Genomic DNA, 16,488 nt, shown 5'->3' on the forward strand with positions numbered 1-16,488 from the left:
CTCTCTCTCTCTCTCTCTCTCTCTCTCTCTCTCACCCTCCCCTTCTCTCACTCCCTCTGAACACACACACACACTCACCCAGCCCCCACCTCCTCCCTTCCTCACACAGGCAGTGAACACACACACACCGTGAACACACACAGCCATTGTGTGGGCAGTCATTTTTTGCTGCGGCGCCCGGGGAGCAGTTGGGGGTTCGGTGCCTTGCTCAAGGGCACCTCAGTCGTGGTATTGAAGGTGGAAGAGAGCGCTGTACATTCACTCCCCCCACCTACAAACCCTGCCGGTACGAGACTCGAACCCGCAACCTTGGGTTACGAGTCCGACTCTCCCCTACAGTGAATATTTCTCATGGTATGATTATTTTTTACAAGTTTCTGTATAGACACAAACTTTAAATTCTTGGCAACAGTTATCACAATGGGAATCTGCTATTGAACAGCATATCATAGGCTTTTCAGCAAAATTTAAATGGTAAGACATTTATGTGAAAAAAGTAATGAAACAGGTTTTGTTTTCACTTTTTCTCCCCAACAACTATTGAAATTAGAATTGAATTTGAAGGACAGTATTCACAAAAAAAAAGTCTATTTTGAACTAGGTATGCAAAGAGGATTCATACAAAACCACTGCTAGGACAAAAACAAGCATTTGTGCAATTTGACTCAAAACCTTCTACTGTATTTACTGAGATATTTTCCTCGACTTATTTTCCTGTGTTTGGTCTCCACTACTCAAAAACTAGATGCAAATTCCTTGCTTCAGTATTTATTATTGATATTTAGAATGTATGTCATATATTGTATATTTTATCACTTTGATTGATATCTCATTCCTTGCACCGAGTTGCCTTGTTTTGAAAAGCGTAATGTTGATGGATAGATAGATTAAAGACAGGCATTAATTATACTTTTGGATGTATTTTTTTTGTCTGTTCTGTAAAAGTCTTCAGGCAGATGTAGTGTGTGGCTCCAGCATCACGCAGGTCGAGTTTTCACAATGATTACACTAGAAGTTCTGTGCAATCTCTCGTTCAGGAATCTGATAGAACAAGACCATCTGCTTCACCATACAGAACGAAAGCCCGTCTCACATTACACAGTACATGCTGTGTCATTTTTGTCACTGTTATTATGCACCGTAACTATTAGTTATAATTATGTAGCTTTCACAGCAGTTATATGCAGTAATTATTCATAGAAATCATTCATGCTTTGAAGGTGTGAAACATCTGCTGTCTCATCACGTGTATGACCTGATTATTAGTCTTTATTGAACCAGCACGTGAGTAATGATTCATCCCTGACCTTCTGACATCAATCCGCAGATACAAAGAGGAGTTTTCAGGGCTAGGTGGCATATGATGGGTCTTTTTTTTTTTTATGAATCTCATTTATTGTTTACTGCAGATGGTGTTCCAGTTAGATTCTCTGCAATGTGATTCATTGAGTTCGTTAGGTTCATTTTGTGAGCAACTGTGTTGGTTATTGGAAGTTTAGTAGTCCAGGCTAAAAGCCTAAAATACAGACAACCCCAAAACACACTTGCTATTGTTTCAAAAGCGACGGCACGTGCAAACATGTTTGTGTAAATCGCTCCAGCATTCATCTCTCAATGACAATGACTCTTTTTTTTATGAATAGTAATATTAGAGTTCACTGGGTTTCAAATGCAAACACGTTTTCCAACACGTTTACAGGTGTTTTAATTCACATTTAATTCAATGTGTTAAATTATTTGCTATTTCTTTGTATTTGTTTGTAAAATTTACTTGGCAGTTATATGCAGTAATTATTCATAGAAATCATTCATGCTTTGAAGGTGTGAAACATCTGCTGTCTCATCACGTGTATGACCTGATTATTAGTCTTTATTGAACCAGCACGTGAGTAATTATTCATCCATGACCTTCTGACATCAATCCGCAGATACAAAGAGAGGAGTTTTCAGGGCTAGGTGGAATATGATGGGTCTTTTTTTTTTATGAATCTCATTTATTGTTTACTGCAGATGGTGTTCCAGTTAGATTCTCTGCAGTGTGATTCATTGAGTTCGTTAGGTTCATTTTGTGAGCAACTGTGTTGGTTATTGGAAGTTTAGTAGTCCAGGCTAAAAGCCCAAAATACAGACAACCCCAAAACACACTTGCTATTGTTTCAAAAGCGACGGCACGTGCAAGCATGTTTGTGTAAATCGCTCCAGCATTCATCTCTCAATGACAATGACTCTTTTTTTTATGAATAGTAATATTAGAGTTCACTGGGTTTCAAATGCAAACACGTTTTCCAACACGTTTACAGGTGTTTTAATTCACATTTAATAAGTTTAGTAGTCCAGGCTAAAAGCCTAAAATACAGACAACCCCAAAACACACTTGCTATTGTTTCAAAAGCGACGGCACGTGCAAACATGTTTGTGTAAATCGCTCCAGCATTCATCTCTCAATGACAATGACTCTTTTTTTTATGAATAGTAATATTAGAGTTCACTGGGTTTCAAATGCAAACACGTTTTCCAACACGTTTACAGGTGTTTTAATTCACATTTAATTCAATGTGTTAAATTATTTGCTATTTCTTTGTATTTGTTTGTAAAATTTACTTGCAATTTCTGAGTAAAATAATTTCAAAGTAGCATAGATAGATAGATAGATAGACAATTTTTTCATGTTTAATTCAATGTTACTTATTCCTTTGTAATTGTGAAATTTACAAGCAGTCTCTGAGTAAAAATTTTTTAAAGAAGCTTCAAAGATAGATAGATAATTTTATTTCATATTTAATTTAATGTTACTTATTTATTTGTTTCTGAGTAAAAATTTTTTAAAGAAGCTTCAAAGATAGATAATTTTATTTCATATTTAATTTAATGTTACTTATTTATTTGTTATTGTTTGAAAAAAATGTTCAAGCAGTTTCTGAGTAAAAATAGTTGCATAGAAAATTCTACAACACTTTCTTTTTTTCAGTGAAGAATTTTCTGTTTCATCTGAGCTTTCTAAAAAACAATGGCATCTGTTTACTTCCTCAGAATGACTCTGCTTCCTCTGACTGCCATTCTAAAGTGAATTTAGAACTTAATCTTAATCTTTGACTTTTTTTGACTCCTGGGGAAATTTGCTAGTCTAAACCAGACAACATCGCAAACTGCTCTGAGAGGGGGAAGATGTTGCCAATGGACCTAAATAAAAGGCCTGACAAGCCTTGGTGTGTGTGTGTGGGCCATCAGCCTAGATTCCTTGGCGTTATTCTGTCTGTCATCTCTCCTCATTTTGTGACAGTTCATCTGTCTTGTGAGCAGAACAATGATTTGTCCATCTGCTTTGCCGCCACAGCTTTACAGACAGCCTGGAAAATGAGAGATTCAGTCTGTCTCACTTAACAGGGTCACTTGAGAGAATGGCCTATATGGACTGTCTGGACTTCACATCCAGGTGGCCACTTTGCCCCAAGGTGCTTTTGGGTTTTACTGATGCATGTTGTTTCTGGATGACACATCTACTGTATTCCTGAATAAAGCGACTGAGGTGGCTCAGATGTGAGAGCCAGTATGTGGTGTCTGGGGAGCTTTCAAATAATTGGATTTATTCTGCTGAGATTGACCTGAGCTCTCGTTCTCTCCCCTTAAGAGGAGAAGGTTCACTGAGGTGAGGTAACTGTGGTTTGGAATAATGCAGTTACTTTCTACATAGTCTAAATTGTTTATTAGTTTGGAAAGGAGCTTACCAACTGAACTCATTTTACTCCTAGTATATCAGCTAGAGTTGTGTGTGCTATTCAGAATTCTGAATCGAATTGAAAATGCTTTTTTTCACATTCCAGTTCGATTCCTGATTTTAATTTAGGTAAACTTGATTCAAAAATGCAAATTCGAAGAATTTCAGAAGGATGGATGCATAGATGGAGGGAAAGATTTTTATATATTTCATCTTATTAATAAATTATATGGACCATGACTGAAGAATACTTCATTTCCCAAAATACATTACCTGTGTTCAATTTCATTGAATTTCTATTCAGTAATAACAGTAATAATTCCTCTTAAGCCATTTCACAGTTCAGCTTTAACTCTGGATTTATTCTTCTTATGTCATATTAAAAAGAGAAATACATTTGAAATTTCAAGTCGATAAGTGCATCTTAACCCTGTCCTTGTTGGTAGATAATAGATGCTAAATAAAGAGACTCCATATCTCTTTCGTCCTCTCTCATTCCTTTCCTCTACTCTGAAGGCTTCAGGGCTGCTCACTCACTATCGTCTCATCCACTGACACATTTCTGAATCGATGACCTACATAAATTCTCATGTTATGTTCTTAGAGGACCCCCTCCCTTGATATCCCGCTTTCGTTTCTCACGGTCCAATTGATTCTCTTATTCCATTCCAACTTGGATCTGAGAAAATCAGGTGCTTGTGAACAGCAAAGGGAATTGTTTAATCATTCTGTTTCCCTCATGATTCCATCAACGCGTCTGTAAATACTTTTGAGAAGGCACCAAATAATTATACTGTATAGCCTAATATTAACTGGCACATACCCATGATGATGCTCGTTCAGCTCTGATTGATGTGAGTGAGTCATGTTATATGTTTAATGACCCACTTTTTTAGATAATCAGTAAAATATGAATCACATATTGTACTGATTTCTTATCCCAGTAGTGAAAATATATTTTTTATTTTTAAAAATAAGTAAAATTAGGTTGTTTTATTTTGTTTCAGATTAGTTTTTCTTTCTTTCTTTTATTTCACAATATGAGAAATTAATGTGCAAGTATAGCACCTGTAAAGGGAACCAACTATGCAGAATTCAGTTTTTACGTGTTGTTTGAACATAAATGTGTGTTGGCAGTGTGTGTACACAACCACCCTATAATGATCAAAATCCACCCGCTCATTTTTTAAATCCCCATAAATCATAAGCAGTGTCTCAGAACAAGCTGTTCGCAGAATCTGTAAAAGGTGATGCCACATGTTACAGGCCTGACTACAACTGATGACGGACACTATTCTTTTGATTTTCTGTTTTTGTTTTATTGTTTGGGTCATATTAACAGTGTAAACAGCAGTATGTACCGTATATTACACTGCTGTAACACACATATCTAATATAACCATGTGATTTATTTCCAAGCTGTTTACCTTCACAGACATAACTGACTGTTTTTGTAACATAAACCTGTGTGTATTTGACCGTTTAAGCCCAATAAGACATGAAAGAGAACTTAGTTTAGTACTCACATGCCATGTGACAGCCGCTTTCTGTGCATGTGCTTCGGATGTATGCGCTCAGAAAACCGTGTATCAGAAGTTTAAACTGATATGGTTTAAAACGCATGATTTCAGCACAATAGACATGATAATCAAAAGTTTCTGAAAAGTAAAGGCACAGTAAAGGCACAGCCCTATTCTGGAAAAGGGGGCGGGGAGCCGCAGCTCATTTGCATTTAAAGACACATTCACAAAAACAGCCTGTTTCTGCTTCAACTCAAAATAGGCATTTTCAAAATAATATAATAAATAATCTGTGGGGTATTTTGAGCTGAAACTTCACAGACACATTCTGGGAACACCTGAGACTTATATTACATCTTGTAAAAAGGGGCATAATAGTTGTCCTTTCACTTAGAGATTTAGCCTGATGAAGACCTTAAAGGTCCAAAATCGGTAGCTGTAAAAAATATTTTGCAAATTTTATCAGCGTATGAACATTTATTGATTTTCTACAGCAAAAATGTGACCAATGTTTTTTTATATATATGAGTAAACAGCTATTTGTTAGATGTTTTTGTTGTGTAAGGCTCTTCTGATGAGTCAGTTTTCACGTGTGCCTGTTTGGCACATGATTTTTGCCCTAATAATAACCCGAATAGATAAATAGAAACATCATATGTTTCTATTGTGCAGTCGAACAATATGGTGATCTGCACCAAACCACCAAAGATTACAGGTGTGAAGCATCAGTCATTGTCCTCTTTGTTGTGTGTCCTGCTTGTTGTCAGGTCGGATGAAGTTTGGATGGCAAGGAAAGCAACATCAATGTTTTTAGCTATTTGGTCGGAATGACATTACACAGAACAGGGATTTTAAATGATGCATGTTACTGATTACAGATTTTATTACAAAAAAATTCTGTTGTTAATTAGGGGTGCTTAATAGTAGGCACTTTCATAACCCCTAAGCCTGAGTATTAAACTTTTCTGTGTAACTTCTGCACCTTTTGTGCTCCAGACGACTTATTTTCCCATAGGCATACAATAAACATACATTTATTCTACATTTGCATCATTAAAATGCATTTGATGTCTCTTTATTTGTTATTCATTTCATTTAAATGGCTATTCATTTGTCAGTGTAGAGGCTCACGTCTAGAGAAACTGAATTACACAGCTAAATAATTTAGCTCAGAGATCTGAAGCCTTGGAAACACAATCCTTCAGACTTCTTGAGGTCAGTTTTATCAGGTATGCGCTTGGTTACAGCTGTAGACGGAATGAACCCAGATGCCCTCAACCCACAGACAAAACTATAAAAGTCACCTGTGCTTTTGTTCAAATCGAGCAGTCTGTAATGAGGAAAGGCAAAAATGGTTTAAAAAAATACTGATACGCTGACTTTGAAGTACTCATCATACTTCAACAAAGCAAAGACAGGAATAAAACGAGCTTTTCATGCAAAAGTGGGTTAGATGATTCAAACTGAAGTGTAGGGTTGTGGATAAAAGAGAGCTGCAGCAAAGCTTCTGTTTCACTCATTTAATAGTAATAAAAGCAGTCAGATCTGACATCTAAGCACAGACATTGATCAGGCAGTCAAAGTTGAACGGCGGGATCAGCTACAAAGATATTTTCCCTTTCACAAACACTTCCTTTATTTCTCCACACAAGGAAGATGACAGTTGCAAACACAGCTGGGTGTTTTTTTTTCTTCCAGATATAGGCCCTGTTTCCACACTATCACTGGTTTATTTAACTTGTTGGCTAACAATTTCCAGAAAGTGTATGTACATGCATTGAAAGGCGAGGAAATCGGCTTTTCACTCTGCTCTATACAAAACTATCCACAGTGGTTTGATAAGATTCAAGTCATGTATTCTGCCTGCCTTGTTTGCCTGTATTTTAGCATTGCTGCCTGTGATTAGAGTTTTAGCACCTTTTTAATGAATGTTAGCTTCGTGAAGCTCTCTGTGGTCAGTTTTTGTGCAAACAGGGTCTTCAAGGTGAATATTGAGGTTTGCTGCAGCAATTCTGTTGTTTGGACACAATCCTTTTCAATGTTCAATGGTCCCTCTCATTAACTTTCCATTTTTTGCCCACTATTCTTCTTCACTAATGAAGTCTTGCCATCTTTTGTGAATGCATTCATAACCATTGCACTTAAAACACCAAATAATTGGGCTGTTAAGGATACAGATGATTTACCCTTTTTGGAGGTCTGACAAGTCACCCATTTCACCAAGCACTAAACACTGCTAAACACAAATTATATTACACTGATATACAAACTAGAGAATATAGACAGTAGAAAGATAAATAAAAGATAAACACATCTTTTTTTCACTGTAGCCTAAACAAATTATATTAACCCCTATATTAATTGCTGTTCACATATTAGCACCCTTAGTTGAAGAAATATATCCTTAGTTGTTTATATATTTGTAATATACAAATTAGCTTTCATTGTATCTTTTCATTGCCTTGCCAGTGATGTTTTTTTTTTGCAGTTTTTGTGTGTGTTGAGTTGGATCTTACTATATGGGTTCCAAATAGATGAGATGATGAACTTCTGCTGTCCATATCCATGATGCTAATCGTTTCTATTAGGGCACAGTCTCGACCTCGACTGCCCCTACATGGTTGTCCTATAGGTTTCTAGGTTAGCGCAAATCACTGAGAGTTGTCAACTTTGTGTGTTGCTAATCATTGGAATGCTGGATCAATATTCCCTGCCTTCAGGCGAGAAAACTGGGTCATGGCGGCATCTTTCCATAAAACTCATCCTTATTCTAACTGAAAGCTGAATTAGTTCCATTTGGGTACAATACAATAAATTAAATTAAATTAAAATAAATTTAAATGCTGTTTTGATTAATCCTTGCTATAAAGATTAAAAATTAATTAATTAATAAAAATTAATAAAAGAATTGACCTTTGCAATGTCAGTGTGCCATGTCGTGCCAGTTGTACCATCCCCCCCCCCTTTTTGTCCCTGGTATTGTCTTGAAATTAGTTTCTACCACATCAAATCAAATAATCTACTTTTGAAGAACAGTATGATATAGTCTGCTACCAAACCCCTGCTCACCATCCCCCTGCCGATGGTAATTAGCACTCGGGCAGACGAGAGCTCTGCAGAATGCCAGCTAATTTGAAGGGCCGGAGGGCTGGGCCGATGCACTTTAGCCCTGTAATTTTCCTCAGTGTGTTCCTAGAACAGCCATTCTGTACCGTACAGAGGAGGAGGATGCAGGGATAAACTTAATTTAGGGCCATGGTGACATTTGATGTAGTTCGTTCAAAAGGGATGAACATAGAGTACACTTGTTTTTGTTCTGTACAGTACAGTTCTGTATAGGGGGCTGAATTGAAGTGCGGCTGGCTGTGTTCATTTATGATTTGCATGTCATGCATTTAAAAATATGCACAACATTATGCATAGTAAATAGGAAGAAGATCACATCATTCTTGATTGAATGACGAAAGCCCTGTGTTATCATGTTTGTTATTATTTATATAATAATTTATAAGCTGTGAAAAACATGCTTTTTCCGTATAATATCCTGTGGTCAAAATAAAAACTGACTCTATTTTTTTGAAGTTGTTGTCAACAAACATCAGATGTAAAAGCAATGAAGCAACAGTAAATTACCAGCAATTTCAAGTGCCTTATTATAGTACTTTCTTTGAAATCAGTCTTTCCAGCCAATGAGTGTCCATTGTGAATGAGTATTTCTCATTTATTTTAAATAGAAAACTTAAATTTCTTCTTAGAAGCACTCATGTTTTTCATTTTAGTAGATTAAAAAACATTGAATTATGGTTTTGAAGTATTGCTGACATCAGATGCAGCTCACTGAAAGTAGATGTGAGTTTGTGTGACTTCAAGGCTAATAAATCAATACTGTTTCTTATTCATTCTTTCTTTTTATTTTCCTCTGTTCTTCCTTCCATTGTCACAGCTTAATGGCCTCCAAGAAGGCACAATAAGAATTAGCAATGACATTTTTATTGAGAAAGCATGTAGCCCCTTAAAATCAGTCTGTCTAAAAGATGTGCATTGTCTTGTCTTTATGGCAGTATCTGCAGTATTTTATTTGCAAAGCCCCAGAGGTGGATGAGACCTAATAAAGTGGACAAAATGGGAAATGTATTGAAAGTAAAGTGAAATTGTGTTGTGTCCTAGCAAAAGGTCACTGCAAAGATGCTGCTGTCTTCTCAGCCATGCATGGTGACAGCCACTAGTTACCCAGCTCCCAGAGAGCCTTCTAAGAGTCCCCGAATGACCCCTCTCATGCTTGTATTAAACTGTTACCATTGAACCTTCTGATATCTTTAAGACTGAGAATTGAGTTGGTATATGATTTGAGATATAAGATAAATGATTTGTAACTAAAGGATCCAAGTCTTCTGAAGACATGCTGTACAGTAGTTTTGAATATAGAACCAAGTCATTGAGTAGTTTTAAGCCAGTCTTTATTCTCGACATTTTAAAACATCAGCAACCGGTGAATGGAGAACAACGCCATGATCGGAGCTGTTTTTGTTGTGTGTCGTGGGATTCGAGATAATGGAGATGGAATGTAAACGCACAATTTACATGATTGAACGAGCATAAAAAAACTGACTAAATCTTCTATGACAACTTGCATTGTTACATATCATCGAGGCTGAGAAAAGAACACAACGCTGCAGACAACAGGTAGCTAAATGCCGTTATTATTGCTTTTTCCATGTTCGTGGAGTAAATATTTTTACATGGCTTTTTAAAAATGTCTGGTAGCCAGTGTTGCATATGCGTTTGGCCAGTCAGTGTACACGTACATCACTGGTAGTTCCTATAGAACTGTTTTAGACTCCACTCTGGAGTAGGAGCTAATTAAGTTCCCCAAAACGAGATCCTAGAACTAAATACGTTCGAACACACCGAAAAAAGGGTACTTACGCCAATAGTTCTAGGAACTATGAAAAGGTTCCTTCGGACCGGTGCGAAAGCCCCTATTGAGATACTTCAGAGTTATGAATGAATCATCTGTGCACCGGATCAACTGATTCATTAAAAAAAATAGAATGATTCATGCACAAATCTGACATTGCTGCTTCTGCTATGTACATGTCAAGCAGAGCAAGGACTAAAAGATTTTTAGTGAATAAAAAAAAACATTTTTGTGTTTTACTTATTAGAAGTGCTTGAGTGGTATTGACCACTTTTATTATGCTTTATGGAGCTTTTGGTTCTGAAGCCATGAGGAGATGGGGAATTTATGGACGGTTTTGTGAACTGAATCGAATTATTCATTGAAAACATCTGACTTAAAATATTTAATCACAATTTGATTCATCCCTGAATCATGGAATTTTTAGTGAATTATAACTTAAATTTAGACAACACAAATGTGCATGGACCACATTTTGAATAGCTTGAAATGCTCGTTCATTGAAAAAAAGAGCACTTATTGGGTGAATTATTCCTTTATGCAGGGCTCTTTTTGGGACTCATTTGGGATTCAATTTTGGTGAAGCAGATGCAGATTAGATGACATCACTTCCCAAATTGCTTTCAACAACAATCAGCCATTTTAACACATTGGGTTTTTTCATTCAAGCTTTTCCATCTTCCATTCATCATCTGCGTTGACAAAAGTGTGTCATAGTGCTAGACTGTGTGCCTGCCTGTCTCTTGTTTGATTTCTCAAGCCATTGATGACAGAAGAAGCAATCAGAAGGATGGGAGACGCGGCACGTGTCCCATGGTCCACCTGACGTCTGCGTGGAAATGAGCCACCTCCACACGTGCCATGGTGACAACGGTAGCCTTTCATTTTTAACCTCCATTTTCAGTACATCTAAGCCAGGCAGAAAGAATGATTTTTTTCAATAAAAGATGGAAACTAATATGTTCTGAATGGACAGGAACTGGGCGAGGGAGAAATAGGTCATGAAAAAAGGAAATGGAAAGTTGTGTCGATCTAGGATTTTTTTCACATTTTAATGCAGTTTTTCCTGCGTTTTATTTAAGTGAATAAATCAGGGAAGACTTGTGATTTACTTGCGGGATAGATTGTCATTCTAGAGAGCATTTGATTGGACATCAGTTTGATGTCAATAGGATCAGTCATCAATATTTAGGCACATTTTCACAGGAAAGAGAAATGCTGTACATTTTAAAAGTACATCTCCAGAGTTATTTTTACACTACCAAATAGCAGGCAACACCCATGGACTAAAAGCTAAAACTCCGAATTTGATTTCTTTAAATGGTAAAGGGATGTTCTTCCCCTCCCATTCAAGAGTTGCATTGGGATAGACACGTCCGTAAATGTGCTCTGAGCCCCAGAGCAGACACGTGTAGTGGCTGTCATCACATGTACATTATCACGTGCCATGTGTTTCCAAACAGAATCGTGAACATGGACAATAGATCAGGAGATTTTGAGCTTCACTCTGTTCTTTAAATTGACTGTAAAAGCAGTGTTTTTCCTTTTTCTCTTAATGGTTCTTTATATAGAAGCTATTGTGTCAGGGAGTCAGAGCATTACAGAATCTGTGCAATATGGAAACGTTTGAGACTAGAGTCAGGGGACGGCATCAGATGTACAAAAATAGCACAAATCAGTAGATGTCGTCTAATTCGTTTGATACAGACTAAGCAAGAGCTTACACTTCACTTATGTCTATCAAATTGTCATTCACTTGTTTGTTCTATCTAGTGTTCGTTCTTAGTTTGTTCATCTATCTGTCTGTCTGTCTGTCTAAATTCAAAATCAGAGAATTTAACTTTAAGATTTCAACAATTCTAGCTGGTTATTCATATGATATTTTGTACTAAATTGGTAAATCATAAAAAAAGCAACAAGCAAATATTCAATTTATATTTAGTGTATTATTGTTTACATGTGCTACCTTTTGAAAATGAAGTCTCTTATGCTTACCAAGGCTGCATTTATTTGATCAAAAATATAGTAACATGGTAATATTGTTATATACAACAGTAATATTATTAAAATTTAATATATTTTAAAATGTAATTTATTCCTGTGATGCAAAGCTGAACTTTCAGCATCATTACTCCAGTTTTCATGATCACATGATCCTTTAGAAATCATTCTAATATGCTGATTTGCTGCTCAAGAAACACTTATTATGTGTTATTAAATGTTAAAAACAGTTCAGCTTCTTAATGTTTTTGTGGAAACCGTGATACATTTTTTCCGGTTTCTTTGATGAATAGAAAGTTCAAAAACTGTTTATTAATAGAAAGGATACCAAAGTCTTCCTGTCACTTCTTGATCAATTTAATTAATTCTTGCTGATTAAAAGCATTCATTTATTAAAAAAAAAAATCTGACATCAAACCTCTGAATGCTAGGATGCATTGCTATATAATTTATATTTAAAGTATTCTTATAGTTCCTTATAGGTTAGTATACCAAGACCTTGGTATTTTCTCCTGCATTTCTGTAACATCCATGTATAATGCAGGTAGATAATGTCAGCATGAAGGCTAGAGCCATTCGCCAGTCAGAGTTGGCACGTTATCATGTGTAGCGTAGATGAGTGTCATCAGGGCGGTAATGTCTCTGTCACAGATGCTCACCATTGGCCTCCATCTGTTTGCATCGGTGACTCAGGCACTGTATGGAGAGTGACAGGCTGAGTGTGTCAAGACAGAGCATCATTCTCATGTCTTAATGCATCCAGGGTGAACTAAATATGACCATGGTGGAATATATAAAGAACTTGTCACTTGCGCAGCGGATGTTTTTAGGTTCCTAGTGAATGCAAAAGTAAGTTGATGAATGACTAAATTGCCCTGTCCAGCGTTTACTCAACTTATTTATCCTTAAGAGGGAAGCCATCTGCTGTCCAGAACCTTATCTGGAGAGGGATGTAGAGAGACACATTGGCTGGTTTCTACTGGATGGCACCAGCACTAATGAAGCTGGCTGGTGTTCTGTTCTCTCTATGATTGGCAACAGTATAGTAGTGTCTACACATCTTGTCATAAAACCCTATCATGTTTTGTTTTGGTCCATCAAAAGGCAGCAGAACACTTACGTAATCTGTTTTATTCTTATTGTGTTTTTCACCTATTGCCACATTTAGTCAGTGTTGTGTTCTGATGAGAGCTAATGTGCACATAGACAAAATGTGCATTGGTCCATGCAGTTGGTTCATGATTAAATGGAATGATTCTATCTATCTATCTATCTATCTATCTATCTATCTATCTGTCTGTCTGTCTGTCTGTCTGTCCGTCCGTCCGTCCGTCCGTCCGTCTCTCTGTCTGTCTGTCTATCTTTCCATATATCTATCTATCAATCAGTCTGTCTGTCATTTTATCATTCTATTTATGATTAAATTTTATTTATTCATTCTATTGTGTTCAATTTGTTGTTCTGTTTTTCATTTTCTCTATCATTGTCTGTCTGTCCGCCCTTTCTGTCTATCAGTATATATATCGTTCTGTTTGTCTGTCTTGTCCATCTATCATTCTATTTATCATTCTGCCAGTTGTCTTTTTATCTTTCTTTCGGTTGATCTGTCTGTCTGTCTTTCGTTCTATCATTTTGTCTACCATTTTATCTTCGTTCTGGCTGTCTGTTGGTCTATCGGCCTGTCTGTCTGCCTAGTTAAAAAGGCAAAAATAATCTTCTGAAATATCTGTAACGGCAGTGCGATTTTTTTTCATATTTCTTGGTCAAACGGTTAGGAAATCCTGTGATATCATGTGATTGTAAGGTGTTCCCTAGTGAAAAACTAAACCTACTAAAATGGATTTGAAACACATTTATTTTGTGCTAAGTATACTACAAATACATTTACAAAAGTGCATAATAAAAATACCTTGCAATTGTACTAAACTGGTATACTTAAAGTCAATGGAACAACTAATGTTGTGCTTAATGCACTTTAATTGTGCAAAAGTATAGCTGAGGTCCAACTAAAGATATACTGAAGTATATTTGATTGTGCTTAAGTGGAACTAAGTACACTTTAAATAGCTTGTATTTAAAGACTGATATTATACAGAGATCATACAATCCTTATTAATAGTGATATTAAAACACATTTTAGGCATAATATTAAGAAATGTGCACTGTGCTCCAATACTCCAAATAAAATGTAATTATAATTTTATATCAGTAAGTCTTAAGTGATATGTCAATAAATATGCTAATGGATTTGATGTATACTTAGTATGAAATAAATTTATTTTAAATAAATTATGGTGTAGGGTTTTTTTTAATTTTATTTTTAACCAGGGTTTCCTTTAAGGCAGGGGTCAAAATTTCATCATAAGCTCTTCCTGAAATCCAAGTGATAGTACCTGCTGAGAATTAGAGCTCTAACCTCTCAAGGATATCACACTATGATAACACTGCCTGCTCTGTCATGCAGAATCCCATGCACATCTATCTGGACATGAGTGTGGATACAAAAAGGGTTTTTCCTCTGAGAATAGTGCTGATGTCTGTCTTGTTCTCATGTGATTTAAAAAGAAAAGGCCTAACTTTTTCACTATAAGGCTTTGGGATGATATGAAATGTTTAATGAGTTTAAAAATGAATGTAGTGTCATGATTAATCTTGTGGACTTCATTAGATTTAGCCATTTGTAACTGGTTCCTACATGCAGCCTTGCGTTTATTGCATAGACGCCAGATCGTGTTAAAATGTCAGTGAAAATTATAGCATTTACGTCTTTTTGTCTCATACTTTGGACATTTTCATAGATTTCTGTTGACAGTTTTGATGTTATTTTTTAACTGTGCACTTTCTGTAGTTCATAATGGTCTATTTGTATTCATCCTGGTGGAGCTGGCAACATTAGAGCTTATTTAAAATGCATTAGGCCTGATGCCTGCATCGATGTTTCCACAGACAGTTGATTGTTCTGCAGCGGTCAGATCAATACAGTCACAGGAACAGTCAAAGGCTCACTCAACTGTGTGCTTGTATGTGTGTGTTTTTCTGCGCTGTGGCTTTTTTTTTTAGAAATGTCCTATCTGAGTGATTCTGTAAATACATGATGCTCTTATTCATGGTCTATTTAGGTAAAACTATGAATAACTGAGCGTGAGACTGAATGATACAAGGATAAGTGGGAACATTTGAATGCATTAGAAGGACTTCTGATAAATAATATCCACAATTATTCTAATGCATTTTAATGCAGTCACTTTAAATTTAAGATACAAGGCAATATGAATTTATTACTTTAATATTTAAAATGTGAATTAATATTTTCATAATACATTGTGTCAGAGTCACTCAGAATACATTAATTCATTATGCACATCAATATTGGCAAATTTGGCTTATTTTGCATCTTCAGCCTTACATATGCAAAGCACATACACTTTATGTACTCATAGAAGTTTGACTGGGACATTAATAAATTAACTTTTCTTGCTCAATTCATGGTCTTGAATTCCAAAGTTGCTGTATGAAGTCAGTTTATGTGAAACATTGATGTGCTAAATTTTGAATTACGTCTGACAGTGTAACGGAAAAGGTCTGACACAACAGGTTAGTATATATATAAAACAGGTTTATTTGGTCACAGAGAGTACTGGGGTAGGTGACTGAGCTTTTTACAGGGCAGGCGCAGTCTGATGCCCCGAGTTGACAGCCATACCTTCTGACCTGGTTGATAGGTAGGTGGAGGTTGTAGGCACTGCGGAGGTCCAACTTGGTGAAGATGGTGGCCCCACGGAGATGTTCAAGGGCATTTGGGACGAGTGGAAGAGGATATCGGAACTTGACGGTGATATTGTTCAATGCTCTAATCTATACAGGGCCTCAAGTCTCCGTCCTTCTTGGCCACAAAGAAGAAGCTTGATGCAGCAGGGGAGTTAGATGGACGGATGTAACCTTGACCCAGCGCCTCCTTGATGTAGTCCTCCATGGCCTTCTGTTCAGGAAGCGACAGTGAATAGATTTTTCCCCGAGGCACTGGCTCACCCGGAATGAGATCTATGGCGCAGTCCCATGGCCGATGTGGTGGTAAGCGGGAGGCTTGATTGGGGCAAAACACGTCTCTAAAGGGGGCATAGCAGGCTGGAATGTCTAAGGATTGCTTCTCGATGGGACTCTCAAGTCTGGGAAGCCCCACTTCAGGACTTCTCCCGTCTTCCAGGACAGAATGGGATTGTGCTTTACCAACCACACCAACCACGAGATGATGTCCGCAGTAGACCCCTCCAGAACCAGAAGATGAATGTCCTCCGAGTGAAGTAGGCCCAGACGAAGAGTGATGGGTCCCACGC

Source organism: Sinocyclocheilus rhinocerous, unplaced genomic scaffold, assembly GCF_001515625.1.
Source record: "Sinocyclocheilus rhinocerous isolate Xijiao unplaced genomic scaffold, SAMN03320098_v1.1 scaffold899, whole genome shotgun sequence".
Taxonomy (NCBI): domain Eukaryota; kingdom Metazoa; phylum Chordata; class Actinopteri; order Cypriniformes; family Cyprinidae; genus Sinocyclocheilus; species Sinocyclocheilus rhinocerous.